General features: G+C 39.2%; 1 pseudogene; it reads left to right on the plus strand.

Moving 5' to 3' along the window:
• Positions 1-12,113: 12,113 nt before the first annotated feature.
• LOC148034728 (uncharacterized) lies at positions 12,114-13,487 on the plus strand (annotated as a pseudogene).
• Positions 13,488-17,962: the final 4,475 nt, after the last annotated feature.

Raw genomic sequence — 17,962 nt, forward strand, 5'->3', positions numbered from 1 at the left:
AACGTGACCCGCCAAGAATCACACGAGGATATTCGTGCTTATGCGAAGAAAATAAAAAGAGGTTTTCCATAAGTTGGACACCTCTATTCCTATCCCCGTAGCTGCCCAATTGCAATATTTCCTACATGGTTTGGACTTTAACATCCAATTGCAGTTGAGTAGTGTCCCCTTGGGGGATATAGATACTGCCATTACACGAGCACAAGAGGTGGAATCCCGACTACAAGCAGTCTATGCTTCTCGAGGCAATTCGAATATGGGTTTAGTATTGGAAAACAATATGGCGATGGCCAATGGCAGTAGTGGCCAAAGGATAGCGATGGCTAACCCTAATGGGAGAGGGAACATGATGCAGAATGTCCCTTTATTACCAGCTCCCCCTAGCATATCGATTCCTACGGGCAATCAAATGACTCCAAATGGTGGAGGCCAGGCAGTCAATTCTAATACCATGCCTGTGGCTCAACAACTAGTGCCTAATCGAATTGTTAGGCCGATGGAACGATATGGTAATGACCAAGGCTATGAGTCGAGCACTTCCAATGTTCTTGGCGAGGTTAAGGACATGATGAAGCATTATACTGACATGATTACGGAGCAGTATCGACAAATAGCCGTTGATGTCAACTTCCTTAAAAAACAACAAAATTTGATAGGAAGTAGATACCCAGATGAGGGTGCACCTTCGAGGTTTAGCTGCAAATGGTGTGGTGGGCAGCATTATCCAAGAAATTGCCTAAATGTTAAGTGCGACATCTGTGGAAAATCCGGCCATTTAGCAGCTACTTTCTGGAGTAAGATCAGTTCCCTCCAGCGCAGTAGTCGGCAACCAGGGCCTATTAATCATCATGTGCAAGGAAATGATTCCCAGCGAGAAGACGGGCCCAAACAAATACTTCAACGACCAAAGACTACAGTGGAGGAGCTACCTAGTGGTAGTGGGGTTAGTTTGATTGAGGCTGTACGCGTTAATGATGCTGAAACCTCTAATTTGCGAGTTGTTCTTACAAGAGGTCAAAAGGGTAGAGAAGCCGACAAGGATAAGCCTGTCGACGGAAACCCTAAACACGGTGACAAAGGAACACAAGTTTTGGATCATGCCATGGAAGGGGGACCTTTGAAGCCCGTGGAAAGTAAAGCCGATAAGGAACCACCAAAGAAGAAGGTGAAAGTTAAGACAGAGGCAATAAAGCCGGTTCAACGACCTAAAGAGCGGATGGTTTGGTGTGAAAAGCGAACTCTATCGAACTATCATGAATTCGATTTGGCGAGCTCTCTTTGCAAAGTCAAGCCGAATGTGAATCTCTTACAGCTTATTAAGCTTTCCCCAGGAGTACGCAAGGAATTTAGAAAGATCCTACGTACCGGGTATATCGTAGAACCTTTTGGTATTGCGCAAGTTGGTGATGATTGGTTCGAGCATGCTGAGAAGCATTGCCCAAGGGTTGTAGCCTATGTCGATGGGATATTAGTAGATTATGCCATTGTCGACATGGAATCATCTGTTAACATTATGACTTTTGAATTGATGGAAAGGTTGGGTCTTGCGATCCAGAAAGATACCTCCACAATCCTCAGAATGGCAGATGATAGTTTGAGGCAGCCGAAAGGCTGCATTACTAAGGTCCATGTCATTGTTGCAAATGTAGAATGCCTGTTGGACTTTAGGGTGATTCGTTTTGCAAGCCGTCCAAGTTACCAAGTATTACTCGGACGACCTTGGATCTTGCAAGCGGACTGCCAAGTAGATATACCCACCGGTCAACTAATATTCGGTAGAGGTGCCCAGCGTGTGGTAGTTGATGCTTATCCTGAGTCCCCGCAAAGTGAGAGAACTCCTCTATCTTCTACAAAATTGGAGACATTAGAAGATTTATCTGCCAGTGAGACATCATCGAGTGATGAGTCCAAAGAGGGATCCACCACGGAAGACATCTATCAGATCACTTTGAACGAGTCGATACAGGGCCAAGATCGTATAAGAGATGCAGATGTTATCGAGTTAGACCTTGGTACGCCTGATGATTCACGGCCAATCAAATTAGGTTCTATGCTCAGCACAGCAGAAAGGGAGGACTATGTGGCCTTGATTCAGGAATTCCGTGATATCTTTGCATGGAGTTATGATGAGCTGAGAGGCATTCCTCCTAGTCTTGCTGTTCATACAATTCCGTTGAAAGAGGGCAGTCGTCCTGTACGACAGAAAGTAAGGCGTATGCCTTTCGAACTGAGGGACGGGCTGTTTGAAGAGTTACAGAAGCTTCGGAAAGCAGGTTTGATTTTTCCTGTGCAACACACGGAATGGTGTTCGCCGGTTGTGATCAGAAAGAAGAAAAATAATCAAATTCGATTATGTGTAGACTTTAGAGAGCTGAATAAGCAGACAGTTAAGGACTACTACCCATTGCCATTTATTGACCAGATTTTGGATCAATTAGCGGGTAGGGAAATATATTCGTTTATGGATTGCTTTGCAGGATATAACCATATGGCAATTGCAGAAGAGGACAAGTTGAAAACAAATTTTATTACTGTATTTGGTACTTTTTCGTACCATGTGATGGCCTTCGGTTTATGCAATACGCCTGGTTCGTGGCAACGAACAGCAGATAAGACATTCGGTGACATATCCCCTGAAGAGTTGAAGGTGTTTATTGATGACTTAGGGGCCGCCACCATGAGAGAAAGGCAGTTGATCATTTTAAGAAAATGCTTTGAGCACTGTAGACAATTTTGTATCGCTCTCAACCCACGGAAGTGTGTTTTCGGTGTACCCTATGGGCTCTTGTTGGGTCATGTGGTCAGTTCGGTAGGAATTGTGACAGATCCCGAGAAGCTCAAAGTTATAGTTGCCATGGGTCCACCACGCACTCCGAAAGAAGTTCATAGCTTTCTATCTTCGGTTGGTTATTACCGTAGATTCATAAACGCCTTGGCAGAAAGAACGTTGCCGCTTACAAATTTATTGTCCTTTAGCTGTTTGTTTGTATGGGGTGACCCTTGTAAGGTAGCATTCGAGGATGTGAAACAGGAGCTAGCAAGAGCTCCCGTTTTAAAAGCACCTAAAAGAGATGAGGTGTTCTATATATTTTCCGCAGCCACCATGCATAGTATCAGCTGCTGTTTAGCCCAAATTTGGGAAGAGAAGTGGTATCATCCGATAGCCTTTGCTAGTCGGAAATTGGGCATTTCAGAGATCAATTATACCTACATGGAGAAGTTGTGTCTAGCAATGGTCTTTGGGACCAAGAAATTCAGGCATTATATTCTCTATGAGAAAGTCGTGCTTTATACGAAGGCGGAGGGACTTCGACTATTGATGAATAAGCTACATCTGCCTGATCGTCTAGCGAAGTGGTTAATCACTTTGTAGGAGTTTGATTATGAAATCCGTAGTAAGCCACCAAGGTTGCAAGGCATCGTGGAATGTCTTGTGGACTTTGGGGAGCCGAAAGAATCTGTGGCTGAAGATAGTGACATGGAGTTGTTATTTAAAATAGATACGGCATCTATTCCCTCCTAGTACGCTGCAATAACGCATTATTTATTGACGGGAGAGGCGGGATCCGAATTATCTAAAGCTGAGAGAAGGAAAATTAGGCAGCAAGCGTTAAAGTTTGCCTTGATCGCAGGTGTTGGCAAGGGGTTGATGACATCTATCGCCGATGTGTGATGCCTGACAAGGTGCCATTCATTTTGGAAGAGTGCCATGATTCTGCTTGCGGCGGCCATTTTGCTGGATGGCTTCCAGCACAAAAGGCTTTAAGAGCAGGTTATTGGTGGCCTGCCATCTTCCAGGATGCGTTTGCGTATGTTAAGAGATGCGATATTTGTCAATGACATGATAGTCGAGAGAATAGGAAACGACCACTCACCCCTATTATGGCGATACTTCCATTTGAGAAGTGGGGAATAGACTTTGTGGGTCCTATTACTCCGTCGTCGACTGCACAAAAGAGGTATATCATTGTAGCAACTGACTACTTCACAAAGTGGTCAGAAGCACGTGCAACAAGGAAAGATGATGCTAAAGAAACTGCTAGTTTCCTTTTAGAGCAGATAATATGTCGTTTTGGTCCGTTGAAAGAATTAGTGTCGGACCGCGGAACCCATTTCCTGAATAAGGTGATAAAAAGCTTGACAGAGACTTGGCAAATTAAGCATAACAAGACAACCCCATATAACCCGCAAGCCAATGGGCAAGTTGAAAGCACCAACAAGCAGCTTGTGGGCATCCTGTCCAAAGTTGTGTCGGAAAAGAAACGGGATTGGGATAAAAAGTTATACGTGGCAATGTGGGCCTATAATACGACCTTCAAACGAGCCACTGGCCATACCCCGTTCAAGTTAGTATATGGGGAGGAGCGTGTCTTGCCTTTAGAGATTGAGCTGCCGGCTATTCGGTTTGCCATCAATCATTCTTTGAGTGATGAAGACGCACTTTTTGAGCGCTTGACGACACTGGCACATTTAGATGAGCTTAAGCTGCAGAGCTTATTGCACCAAAAAGTGGTGAAGCGCCAAATGAAGCAGCTACACGACCTTAAAGCCAAGAAATATACCTTCAAGAAAGGACAGCTTGTTCTGTATTATGACGCATGACGTGAATTATTTCCAGGCAAGCTAGAGCTCAAATGGGACGGGCCCTATAGGATCGTTAGAATAGGAAAGAATAAATCCACAGTCTTGTTAGCTGACCTTGAGGGGATAGAATTTAAAAATAAGGTTAATCTTAATAAGATTAAACCTTATTATTTCTGATTGCACTAATACTATGACTGCCTTGCAGGTCTAGGCGAGATCGATCAAATATCTGCAAGGAAATCGTGATAGAGGTTGATGGGTCGTCTGATCCCTTATTTAGAACACCCATATTTAGAACAGAGGTATCATTAGGGAAAGCTCATTTGGTGGAGCAAAGGATATAAAGTGACTGAGCAAGAAGGCGGGACATTTATTTGGGAGATCAAGGTCTTCTGTCATCACTGCCTACAAATTTTGACGATTGAGCATCCCTGTTGAATTCAATGATGATGGAGGGATGGAGCCTACAGTCCACCCATTGAATATGCTGAATTTTGATTACCATAATTACGAGTAGAGTTCCGGATGGCGGGATATGTAAACCCTTTATGGACATACACCTTGTACTTTGATGGGGCGTCCAGGGGTGCATGCAAAAAAGGAAGTGTAGGAGTTGTCATCCGAGACCCCCAACGACGCATTGTCATGAAGTTAGCTGCTTATCTCGGGGTGAATTTTACCAATAATATGGCAGAATACAAAGCCCTGATTATGGGTTTGAATATTGCAAAGAAGGGTGGTATCCGCCAGTTATTGGTGAAAGGGGACTCTCAGTTGGTTTTAAATCAACTCAATGGGACGTACATGGTACGAAACCCCATCCTTTGCATGTACCATCATACTGCCATAGCCCTGCTAGACGAATTTGATAGAGTGTCTTTTCAGCTGATTCCACGAAACTGGAATCAGTTTGCCGATTCATTGGCTAATTTTGCGTATGAAGAAGACCTCTTCTTTAATTGTGGCCCTTGTCCCGATATATCTATTGACGATGAGACAGGACCTAGTCGTTTGTGGGGTATGCTTTCTGAACATGCCCTCTTTGGCAGACGATGGTTGATCTGGGTGATGCAGAGGGTAGGCGAGACTCATCTGCCTTTATTATCTTGGACCCACAGACTGATTAGACGACATGTGATGCGAACACCTCTTGCGATATACGCAGGAGGGATGGGTCATAATTTAATGCACCTAGTTTAGGGCTACGAGCCTCTGTTTCCCTGGAAATGGTATGCTTTGATGTCTATCATAGTCGTTTCTAGGGGGATGTTATGCGTAGTATTGTTTGATTTCATTAGGCCAAGAGGGCCGATTCAGTTTTGTAGTGAAGTGTTTTATTTCATTAGGCCAAGAGGGCCATTTCCCTGTCTAGTGCGGGTGCGTTTAATTGGGTTTTTGTTTTAAGTGTTGTGCTAGACAGGTTTTGTGATTCGTGGAATTTGGTGGAGCCTGGAGGAGCCTTTGCTGCGATGGAAACTTCTTGTGGCCAATCCAGGTGATACCTCTCCTTTACGAGTACCTTTCTTTCCTGTTATATGTGTATTTGTACTTGTCGAGGGGATATATTTTTGTTGGGGACCAGCAACCAAGGCATGAAGTTCCAGGTTTCGGTTTAGTATGTTTGAGGGAGGTCGAAGTAGTCATTGCCTCCTGTAAAGACATTGTCAGGCATCGAAAGACCTGTTTTAGAAGGAAGTCCTAGTGGCCCTGTTCTGCTAGCCTGCTAGGCAGCCGTTCTAGGAGTTCTTGTTAGTCGTGAGGCAGTTAGAGAAGCCTGCTAGAAGATAATAATGATGATGCCAAGAAACCCTGAACATCCTGAAAGATGAATATAAATACGAAGGTGTGTAAAAAGGGGTTCTAACCCCTATCAAAGAAAAGAAAAGGAATGAAAAAAATGACAAAACAAGGAAGGTTGGAGCGAAAATAAAAGTGAGCGTTAGAAAAGGATTAAGTGTCGCCTTGCGAGGGCTTGGTAGGTTCTTGGGTGCCGAGACAGGTCTTGAGGCCGATGCCCTGTTCTCCTTGGGTCACTACGCTCAGCTCCCTCCTTTTTACATGCCCAAGTATGTTAATAAAATAAAAACCCTAAAAGAAGAAATGTACTGAAAGAAAATACTCCTTGATCAGGCTATAGGAGTCCTTGCCTTGTAGGAGCTCCTAGTTGTGTTGTCTTTCGTTGGTAAGTAGTTCAGACTACCACTTAGGGCAACCTCTTTGACAATTCTTTTTTAGTTTGGTTGTGTTGGAGCAGTTGGTTAGTGACTCGCTTCGGATCTTCTATTAGATGATGCTAGGCCTACTCCTTGTGGATGTCATGCCTTGGTTCTGTCGGGGGTAGGGTGAGCATTGTGCTGAGTTTTATTATATATTTGTTTTGTATCAGCTTGATGCTTCTTTGGTTGTTTATGTGCAGATATGTTCGTGGATTCGACGGGCTGAGTCGCCCTATCCCGTGGTCGCCAATGAGAGTGGAATTTGGTGCCGGAAATTGCTTAAAAATAGCTAAAAATTATGAATATCAAGGGAAAAATATCCAATGTCAAAGGCGGCGGCTCGACCTAGGACGATTTAAGCGTCAAAGTGCTCTAAGGACGCCCGGGCAACACTTATGGATTTTTAGTAATTTTTCCATACGCCTGTGCCGGTCAGTGGAGCTGTCAGTCAGTGCGGGATTCGGACGTTGTATGCGAGAGAAGCCGGGAAAAGGGCCAAAAGGCCGGTCAAAATTGGGGAGGTGCCCAAAAGGAGAAATGAAGGGGTGCCTTTAGGAAGGGGCACCCCCCCCATTAAAAAAAACCATGAAATGGAGGAAGGCGGCGTGCTGCAGCAGGCCGCGAAAAAACGTCTCCCCCCCCCCCCAAATCGTGATGATGGCTGTAAAGCAAGCCATTGAACCAATCACAGCAGGCAATTACATGGATTCCCCGCTCCGTATCGCTCCGTATCGCTCCGTTCCGCACAGACAATGGCAGCCTGTAGAGGGAGAGAGAAAATCAGTCTTTCTCTATCCTCCCTCTCTCTCCTCTAAGGGGGGATTCATGTGGGAAGAGAAAGGAAGAAGAAAGAATGGTGGAGGCTTGTCCGACATCGATCGGATTGCTCCATGGGCTGGAAATGGTGACGTGTGATCGTCATGAATATGAAGTGCTGCTGATTTTCAGATTTGCAGCCATGGACATGAAACCCGAAACACGCAAATAAGCGGTAATTCAATTTTTTCAAAGGAAATTTGAGATTTCATGGCTTTTGATTGATAAAATGTTGTTCATGTGGGCTAAAAATTGTTTATGTTGCTGTTTTCCGTGAGTATTTGTTGATCATAATCAGAAAATTAGAAAAACATGCATCTTGTGTCTCAAAATAATACACTAAAACACGTAAAATATGAAAAATCAAGGGAAAATGATGGTTTTGAGCATAAAAATGGAAGAATAAATAGGAACACCAACTAAATTTTCATTTTTGTTGCAATAAGGAACTAAGGCCACAGCCCATACCTATTTTGAATTTTTAGTAATTAAATAATGCAGAAAATAAGGGAAAATACAAGGAAAATAGAGAAAAATCACTAAAAATAGGGAAAATTTGCATTTTGGGTGCGGAAAATTAATGAAAATTAAGAACAATGTTCGTGAATGTTTGTGGGGACTGAAGCATGAGGATTTTCCTCAGTTCAGCCCCACCTTCTTGTTCTAGTGCGTCTTTTTCCGCTTTTTACACATCAAATGATGGCAAAATGCCTTATAAATCTATACAACAATGCAACATTTGATCAATGGGAGGATAGAGTGGTTAAAATGTGTCTAAATGCAGAGTAAAATGATGAAAAGATTGCTGGTTTTTGTGTGCATGCCATATAGGTCGGTGAATAATTATAAAATAAGGGCCTAGTAGCACGAGGGTTTCCTCGATGCTAGGTTCATGCAGCGCCGCATAAGAACGGTAGTTGAAAACCATTAAAATGATGTTTTCCACATGTGCACAATATTTATTTTATAATTGTTTGAGTACTTAGCATCCACACTATGCATAAATCATGGAAATATTTAAAGGTATCAGAAATCCTGGATGCACAGCAATTGCTTTCATTAGGACCTTGACCCACGTGGAGTGACAGACAGGACACCCTAAGCCATAGGCTAGTCATGGGGTCTAGGGGAAAGAGAAGTAAGGACAATGGTACATTCCTGTATACGATTAAATGGTACCTTGAGTGGATTTTGTGCGAAATGTTTATATGTTGAGCGATACACCGAGGGGCCAATCCCCAAGGTGTAGGAGAGTCGCAGAGGGGTGGCGGCACTCAGCCGTTGGAGGACCCCCTATGTTTGTTCTTCGTGCCATTAGGCAATGTGTAAGGGACTCCCTCTGAGGAGTAGTGGGTGAGAGAAGAGTGGATTACAAACGACGTAATACAAACGCAAGATATTTAGGAAGGCAATGTGTGTGTCATCAACGCTCTTGGCCGCGAGGCCGTGGGGTTGTTGAGCACGTGAGATAGAGGTCCGGCTAGAGCACGAGCCAGTGCCGGCCCATTCTAGGTTCCATCAAGGGAGCTTCAATGGAGACAAAAATTCACAAGTATAGAGAAGAGAGGGAAAGTGGTCTGTTGCTCAACTTTTGGGTCAAACTGATTTCGTGAGAGACAAAAAAACCGAAATTGAAAATTCCCCAAAAAAGGGAGGAAATAGAGGTGAGAGAAACTCAAATTTTATGTATTATTCATTCTCCCTTTTTTTAATCCCCCACTACCCCTTTTTTTTTCTAAAACCCAAAATTTGGAGAGAGAAGATTCACCCTCCATGGATGTCAACATCTAGCCTTCCTATTGGACAATCCAAAAGGTCCACACCTTAAACTATATTATTTTTAAGGGCCCATTTGTGAGTTCATTTTTTTCCTAATGCATTTTGTTGTCAATGCTAGCATCCAAGAATCTCCCATTCTTGTTTCATTCGGCCATATGATCAAATTTAATCTCATACATCCTGCAAACCATGAGATCCATTTTTTCATTCCACTATAAAACAATATTTGGCTATAGAGTCAAATCCAATTTCACAACTTGTTGCAACAAATGAATCACTTTCTTCATATGGTTATGAAACTAGATTTGGCCATATGGTTAAACCAATTTATAAAAATATAGATATCTTGTAGGTTTCACTATGAGGTCAAATCTCCACCTTTCAATTGTTTTTCACATTACCTTGTATTGATATCTATGGGATTTGCTACATAGCCATATTTGTTTATATGTGAATCTCATATCACAATAAACCACATCCTCCATTTAACGAGCCTTTAAAAAACCATATGGTAGAAAACCATGGCAAAGTTTCTAATCATATAGATAAGTCTTACGACTAAATAGCATTTGACCACATGGCTAAAACCAATGACAATGTTTCTACAATATGACTCATTTCAAGGGAAACTTACATGTGCACTAATTAAAATGTTAACTTTGGGCCAAATGGAGTCGTAAGATTGCTACATAACCACGTTGATATATGGATGGATCTCATATTGGACTAAATCTCATTCTTTGAGTAAATAGAATTTGACCACATGGCCAAAAATCATGGCAAAGTTCCTAGAGTATGATCCTTACATAGGAAACTTACATGGAGAAGAAATCTAATGTTAACTTAGGGAAAAAATCATCCATGACATTTTCTACATAACCACAGTGATTTTTCATTATATATTATACCACACTCACACTCAACATTTCATTATCACTTGACCATTTGGTTAAGCCCATGGCCAAGTCTCACTATTAATAGAATTCGATCTTCTCACTGAAGTCCATGGCAAAGTTTTTACTATATGATTCTTGCAAGAGAAACACAATTAATGCTAACTTAGGACCAGAATAATCCATGAGATTTGATAAATAAGCACATTTATTTATGGTTAGATCTCATACCACACTTAATCTTAAATTTCAATATTTCATTTTATGGAAGAGTCCCTTTGGAGTACATTTGTCTTGTATTTTGTAAAAAATCGTGTTATTGTGTTTTCAATTTTCAACCTAGAAATCTTATACATTTATTTGGGTTTTGTGAATTTTGACTATTTGTAAATCCACTTTTGTGTGGCAACTTTTTCTCTTTGTAGAACTATTCGATGGCAAAGAAAGATAGCACATCCAAAAAGGAGACCCAAACCATTGATGGAGTTAGTGGTGATGTTGTGTATCCATGGTATGTGGATGTTTATGATAGTCAAGGAAAAATGGCTAATAATGTTCTCTTATTTACTTTAAAGAGTGATATTGCATTTTTTCAACAAGATGGTGTCATAGAGAAGATAACAGATGGATGTGCTGGGAAAGAGAAAATACCATGTAATCTTGTTAAGATCAAGGAGAAAAATGCAGTATACAAACTTGATCCTTTGTCATTTCACTTTGCACGTATTAAAGAGGACGACGAATACTCTTTGAAAACAATGGGATGGACCTCATTTGAGGAGGTAAAGGGCACAAAAGACATTATATCATCATTCCAAGCTGTCCAAAATAGTGAGCTACTTTTGCTATCAAGAAAAGGTAATCGCCCCAACAAAAGAATGAAGCTCCAAGATAAACAAATAGACTTGAGATATTCGCCTACTCCTCAAGAAGAAAATAATTCACATAATCCCACAAGCTCAAAGTCAAAATCACCTCAACAAATTTCCTCGTCACAAGCTCTTATTGTTAGTATGGTTGCTAACACTATTAAGAATGATTCCACTTTACCTTAGAAAGAACATTCGATTTTCTTGAGATAGTTAAGAAGAAGGGAAAGAAGGAAGAATCGGGATTTCACATGTTTGAAAATTTCTTTCCATTTGGTCCAACAACACAATTTCCTATTCTCGTTGATAGGTGCTATGAGGCACCTCCTTTGTATGCTTATAGGTCACTGTGTTGGGATTATGTAGACAAGCTAACCACGTCTTTCATAAAGAATCCCATGAATCCAACAACAATAGCATATCTTATGCCTTTTGTATAAGACAACAATGAGAAGAGACCCATGCATCGTGATGAGGTGGATGTTAGTAAGTTGGACACTTATAGTTATTGGATTATATCAGGGCTTCACTCAATTCATGCAACAAAGATATATATTCAGAGTAATACTACACGTTGTTTAGCAACCAAGCATTTATACACCACTAGAAATGCTTGAATATTAGTTGATTGTCCTGCGGAAATGTGCATTGGTCTTTCACGAATGACAAGTATGGAATCACATGATGTGATGAAGAATGCCCCTTATGTTGAGCAACTTCAACAATTAAGAGATCAGTTGCTAGCATTTGGTTCTCCACCAAAATCCCAACAAGTGCTTTCTAAGACAAGCTCTTAAGGAGTACCATGGTAGGTAATCATCTATAAGCTTACCTTCACTTTTTGTGAAGATTAGTGTAATGGCTCTTTCTTTTGTTCTATGCTCACTATTTTGATCTTTTTTTTGCAGAGATTTGTGGCATACATTGGAGAAAATTGTGCATCTAGATATTTCCATATGATTGTTAGCTCTCAGTAAATATTTGATAGTTGGATCAAAATCATGAAGAGATACTCTAGAGGTGAGCTTATATCCTAAGAGGAGAGCTCGAGAAAGAAGGGAAGACAACCTTCTCCTACTACATTTTGTTGCCTTATGGGTCTAAAGGATGGAGACAGCCATACACTATAAGAGGAGATCAATGAAGGTCATATCCTTTTTCTTAGAAACAAATGGGATAAGGAAGATATGATTGACATAGAAACAAGGACTAAGCAAATCAAGCAAGATAGGGTCCTAAAGGAGGAATTAGTCACTCTTTTCAATGCCTCAGTTTCAGAAAGTAGCACTATGATGAAGACTTGGGAAGAGCTTGTTGATGACTATGATATCAATGATGAAGTCTACATAAAGATTTTAGGCATTTGCAATGATTGGGTATCAAAGAAGCTCACACATGGAGCTGGTGTAGGGTCCCTATCAAATGGAGCAAAATATATTTTGAACTTCCTAATTGGAAAAAAGAAAAATCATCTTCAATCCTCCACTACCTCTCCTTGGTGTGTATATGTTGTCAGATGCAATCTAGAAACCTTTGATCTTATACATAATGTTTATAGAGATCCAATTACCATTGGGGTTGTTATTCTAGATGCGGCACATGGGGTTAAGGGAATGAAATGGGACTCTATAAAGTTTGGAAAGGTTGTATCCACTCTACTACAAATTACATGTGAACCTAAACAAATCATGTCGTTATCATTTTTTGATCAAAAGTGAATGGCAGCTTTGAAAAATGCTCTTGAAAGCATTTCTTGCAAGTATCATATGTTAGTTGGTAGTGTTGACTTCCTACCAATGGATAGAACCTTTCCTTTTGGATCTATAGATTCTTTTGTGGTTTTGACATTAGTGGCCATGGAGAAAAGCTTCATCAATTTTGAGCGATATATAAACAATGTCAACAAGCCTTCCATTTTGGACTTTGAAGGCTTGGATAAGGAGTGCAATGATGAAGTTCTTGAAGAAGACCAAAGGATTGCAAAGGCCATTTTGAGAAAGAAAATGAAAGTTATGGGAACTACAATCAAAGCATTCAATGATGCTCGTGAGGTTGTATTTGATGTATATGCAAGTGGACTTGCATCTAAGGTGGCATTGGTAAATCACATGAAGACTATTGCAGTGGTTTGCAACACTCAAGAGCAAAGAGAGGTTGAAGCACAATTGTGGAGGGTCCATGAGAGTGCCAAACAAAATTCAAACTCCCAAGAGGTTCCTCCTACTGAAGTTCAAGTTCTTGAAGTACCACCCAAGGGCATAGAAGAATCAAGCCAAGATATAGCAAGTCTAATTATAAAAGAGAAATTAAAGGCTACTGCAGGTGTTTAAACTCCGTTCCTTCTCCTTTCATCAAGAAATACACATTTATGTAATTTTGATTTTTTTCTTGAGAAGTTACTTCCATTAGCATTTGCAATTCTTTAGTTTTTTAATTTTTTACAAAATTTACCAAGCATGTTTGGTTTAAAAAATCTATTTAAGTAAATTTTTTGCTAAAATAGTATTAAAGAGCTTATTAAATTTTATCATCCTTTGTAAGGATAAGTGTTTAATTGTAATCTAGTGTGTAAGAATACTTATCAAAATGAAAAGTTTGAGCTAGCTATGCAAAATTTACTTAAGTCTATTTTAGATATTATTTCAATTAAACTCTTATATGTGTTGTGTAATGATCTTGTCATGTTAGTTTTGGTTAGATTTGTCCACATGGTCAAATCTCTTATCTCTTATGACCTCTTTTACTACATCACCAGTGTATGTCTATGCATGTACCTTAGGATAAGAGAGCCAACAATATATTGCACACCCCAAAAAAGATTCATGGCACCTCCCAAAGGAGTTTTACCTCAGTAGCAAATATTGCAACAAAGATTTCGCCTCCAATGTATCTTTTGAGACGTGTATATGATATATTAAGGTAAAATCCTTGTTACAATTCATGAGTTTAAATATCTATAGGATATAACTAGTTCAAAAATAGAATGGTTAGTCCTTAAGAAGAAACTATGAAAACTTATCCGAATAAAGTATATCTTATCTCAATTAAATTATCATGTGTCACTCATATGTGACATAATTTTGGTCACATGGTCAAAAGTATCATGTTTAAATTTTCTTTTAATATTTAGGACTAATAAACACCTTTGTACATGCCATTTTGAATGTCTTTTTAGAAACCGAGTATGTTTAATATTATAATGATAAGATAATTTTTGTAACCAATTACAAGAATGTATTGTTAGTATCCCAAGTATACTTATAATTAGTGATAAAAAATAGGTATGGAAAAATGAATTTATTAGAATAGATTTTACCTCAAAGAAATCATCCTATATATTTTTTTCACCTCATGATATTACTCTTGGTTAGATTCGTCCACATGGTCAAATGTCTATTTTCTTAAGACATTATTTATTAAGTAGTACCTATGCATGTATTTGTCAATGTGAAGTTGAATTGCTTTAGTGTTCTATGCTAGTTTATAGCTCAAACATTAAGTAGAATGATAGGAAGTAAATGAATCTAATGTGTTTTTTTTTCTTCTTTGTAACTTCAACTAAGACATGTATGGTTAGATATCTAACAGATTCAACAACAGTGGAGCACGATGATGTGATTGATGTGTCCTTGATAAGAAATGCAACATAATTATGTGTAATACTTGATCTCAATGGTCTTCTTTTACAACGATGCTTTGCTAAGTCTAAAAAGTTTCAATGCTTTTAAATGGGAAAGCAATGGCTTGTTCTTCAACCACGATGTATGGAGTTTCTTGAAGCCTTATTTGCAAGATTCCAAGTGGGTCAACAGCTTTACATAAGAATGTCATGGCAGTTATTAAGTGCTTGAAGATCCATGCAAAAAGGAAGTATCATTTCTTCATGATTTGGGGCCAAGAACAATGTCATAGACATCAACTCAAAATCATATATAGGCCACATAAGATGGGAGTAGAAGCAATGTTCAAGCCTCTAAAGTATGTATTGGATTAATATGGAGATATTTGCCAACATGCCAAGACTATTCTCATAGATGACAATCTTTACAAAGGATGTCCAAATCCTGTTGACAATTGCATTTATCCAAAAACATTTGATATTGATTGTGGAGACTCTATCTTGATAAAAGAACTTCTACCATACTTGACTCGCTTAAGCAAATACCATGATGCATGTGAAGTCATCAAGTTTGATCGATATGAATAGAAGCTAGTTCAATATGGACATGAATTGTATGCACAATTCAAGGTTGTCATTGATGAATGGACTAGAGCATAGAATGATAGTATTTCATCTTCATCATCAGCACCGCACAATACCATGATTGATAAAGTCGGTATATATATTCAACCTTCAATTACTTCTTGCTTCAAGAGACCATCTCTTATACAAACATCCTCAACAAATGCCTCACGTCATCCATCTCTTATATTGAATAGCTCAAAATTATCCAAGTTGAAGCAGACTCCTTTAGTCTCTACTTTGAAAGATATGGAAGCAATGCAACTTGCTCATGAGTTAGGATATCACAAACATTTCATAAATGGTAGTGCAGCTAAATGTTTTATACAAAACCTACAAAAGTTGTAATTTTCCAATATACATGATGCAATAAGGCAGTGACTCTATTTGGACTAATTTTGACTTCCATAATAAATATATCCCTTACATTAAGGGATTTTGCATGGCTATGAAATATATGCTTGTTAGAAATTTAAAGTATTTTATGTAGTTAGTTTGGTGTTTTTAAACACCACCAATATCGATGAGAGAATCTACTTATTGTTTTTTATTCTTTCAATAACATTAGTTAATTGTGTTGAAATTTCTTATAAAGTGGTTTAAGTCCAATTTTATACTTTATGTCTTAGCTAACAAATAAGTCTTAATTAATAATAAAATTTATGTCTATTTCTTTGGAAACACAAACCATTGGTCAAAGATTAAATCTTTGGTCTTAGAAAAATAATAAAATTCTAGCTTAGTATATAAATCTTCATTTTATGATATGAAAGTTCATTTAGCTAGTCAAAGTGTCAAGCTAGTTGATTTTGGCCAAAGCCAATATCTATCTTGTCCATATATTGTCAAGATAGATAGAACTTTCAAACAAAAGACATTTATATATCATGCATATACATACAAAAAATGCACATGTGGCGAGCAATTATTTAACATACTTGTGTCTATTGGTTTACACAAAAAAAAAAGAACCATCACATCATAGGTTATCTAAACTTATTAGTATATGGTGTCAGATCAAGTTATTAAACCACACCTAGTTAATGGTGACTCTTTTAAGGTTCTAGTTCATGAAACTTATACATGTCACTTTAAATGATGTTATATCTGCCCTCTTTGTTATGGAATAGTCCATTTCCATATCAATGAGTTGTCTGCTAGCAAAGCTCACTAAATAATCAAGGTTATGCTCACCAGGTTGGCACAACACTGCCCCCACGGTAAAATTTGATGCATCAATGTGCACATGGAAGGTAATGGACCAATCTAGGGCTCTTAAGATAGGAGTTGAAGTTAGAGCCTGTTTAAGCCTTTTGTAGACTTGTTGACATTATTCGGTCCACTCAAATACTATCAATAGCATGTACAAAGGTCTAGAAATCAATGCATAGTTCCAACACAAACCACTAGTAGTACCCTGTGTGGCCTAAGAAGCATTGAACTCCCTTGAAGTTGGTCGGAGGGGAAGGTCTAGCAATTCAATGCATAGTTCAACATAAACCACCGGTAATACCCTATGTGGCCCAAGAAGCATTGAACTCCCTTGAAGTTGGTCAAAGGGGGAAGGTCTACAATTACCCTAACTTTTGAGGAGTCTATGGCTATCCCATTCCTTAACACAATGTGCCCTAAAGTTGGTCGGAGGGGAAGGTCTAGCAATCAATGCATAGTTCAACATAAACCACTGGTAATACCTTATGTGGCCCAAGAAGCATTGAACTCCCTTGAAGTTAGTCAAAGGGGGAAGGTCTACAATTATCCTAACTTTTGAGGAGTCTATGGCTATCCCATTCCTTAACACAATGTGCCCTAAAATACAACTGTGCTTCACCCAAAATTGACACTTTAAGGGGTTTAGTGAGAGACCATATTGTCTACACCGTTCAAAGACTATTCGTAGCTTTTCTAAGTGCTCTTCCTAGTTTGTGTGGAAGCACAAGTCATCAATGAATACCTCCAACCATTTTCTGAGCATGTCCTTGAAGATGGCACACATCAGGCAGCTGGAAGGTATTAGGGGCATTGGTCAACCCAAATGGAATGACTATGTAGGCAAACACCCCCCATTTGGTTGTGCCTGTTATCCGAATGGACTTGCACTTGGTTATAGCTTGAGGAGCCATCCAAGAAACTGTAGGCTTCCTTTCTAGCACTCTCTCTAGTATGTGTTCAACATATGGTTATGGATAGTTGTCTCTCTTTGTAGTTACATTGACCTTTTTATAGTTTATTCACACTCAAATCTTTCCATTCGTTTTCATGACTATCACTATAGGTGATACCCAATCTATGTGCTCTATCGATAGCCTCCAATTTCTACACCAAAAAGGCTAAAAGAATGTGGTTCTTCATCATCGATAAAATATTTCCTTTTATTCAAAATTTGTGGCATAAACATCTTTGTAAAACATTTAATGTCATATTTTGTAAGTGGTGGCATATTTTAGCGGGTCTGCAAGTTGTAAATGCCATTCATAATTTAAACATCCTTTTGCAAGTCAAAGAGAAGTAGGACTCTCTTTCCTTTTGTAGGAATTAAAATAAAGGTCTCTTGAGCCTTAT

Source organism: Lygodium microphyllum, chromosome 6 (genome assembly GCF_053477565.2).
Source record: "Lygodium microphyllum isolate KBCC chromosome 6, Lygodium_microphyllum_v1.1.10, whole genome shotgun sequence".
NCBI lineage: Eukaryota > Viridiplantae > Streptophyta > Polypodiopsida > Schizaeales > Lygodiaceae > Lygodium > Lygodium microphyllum.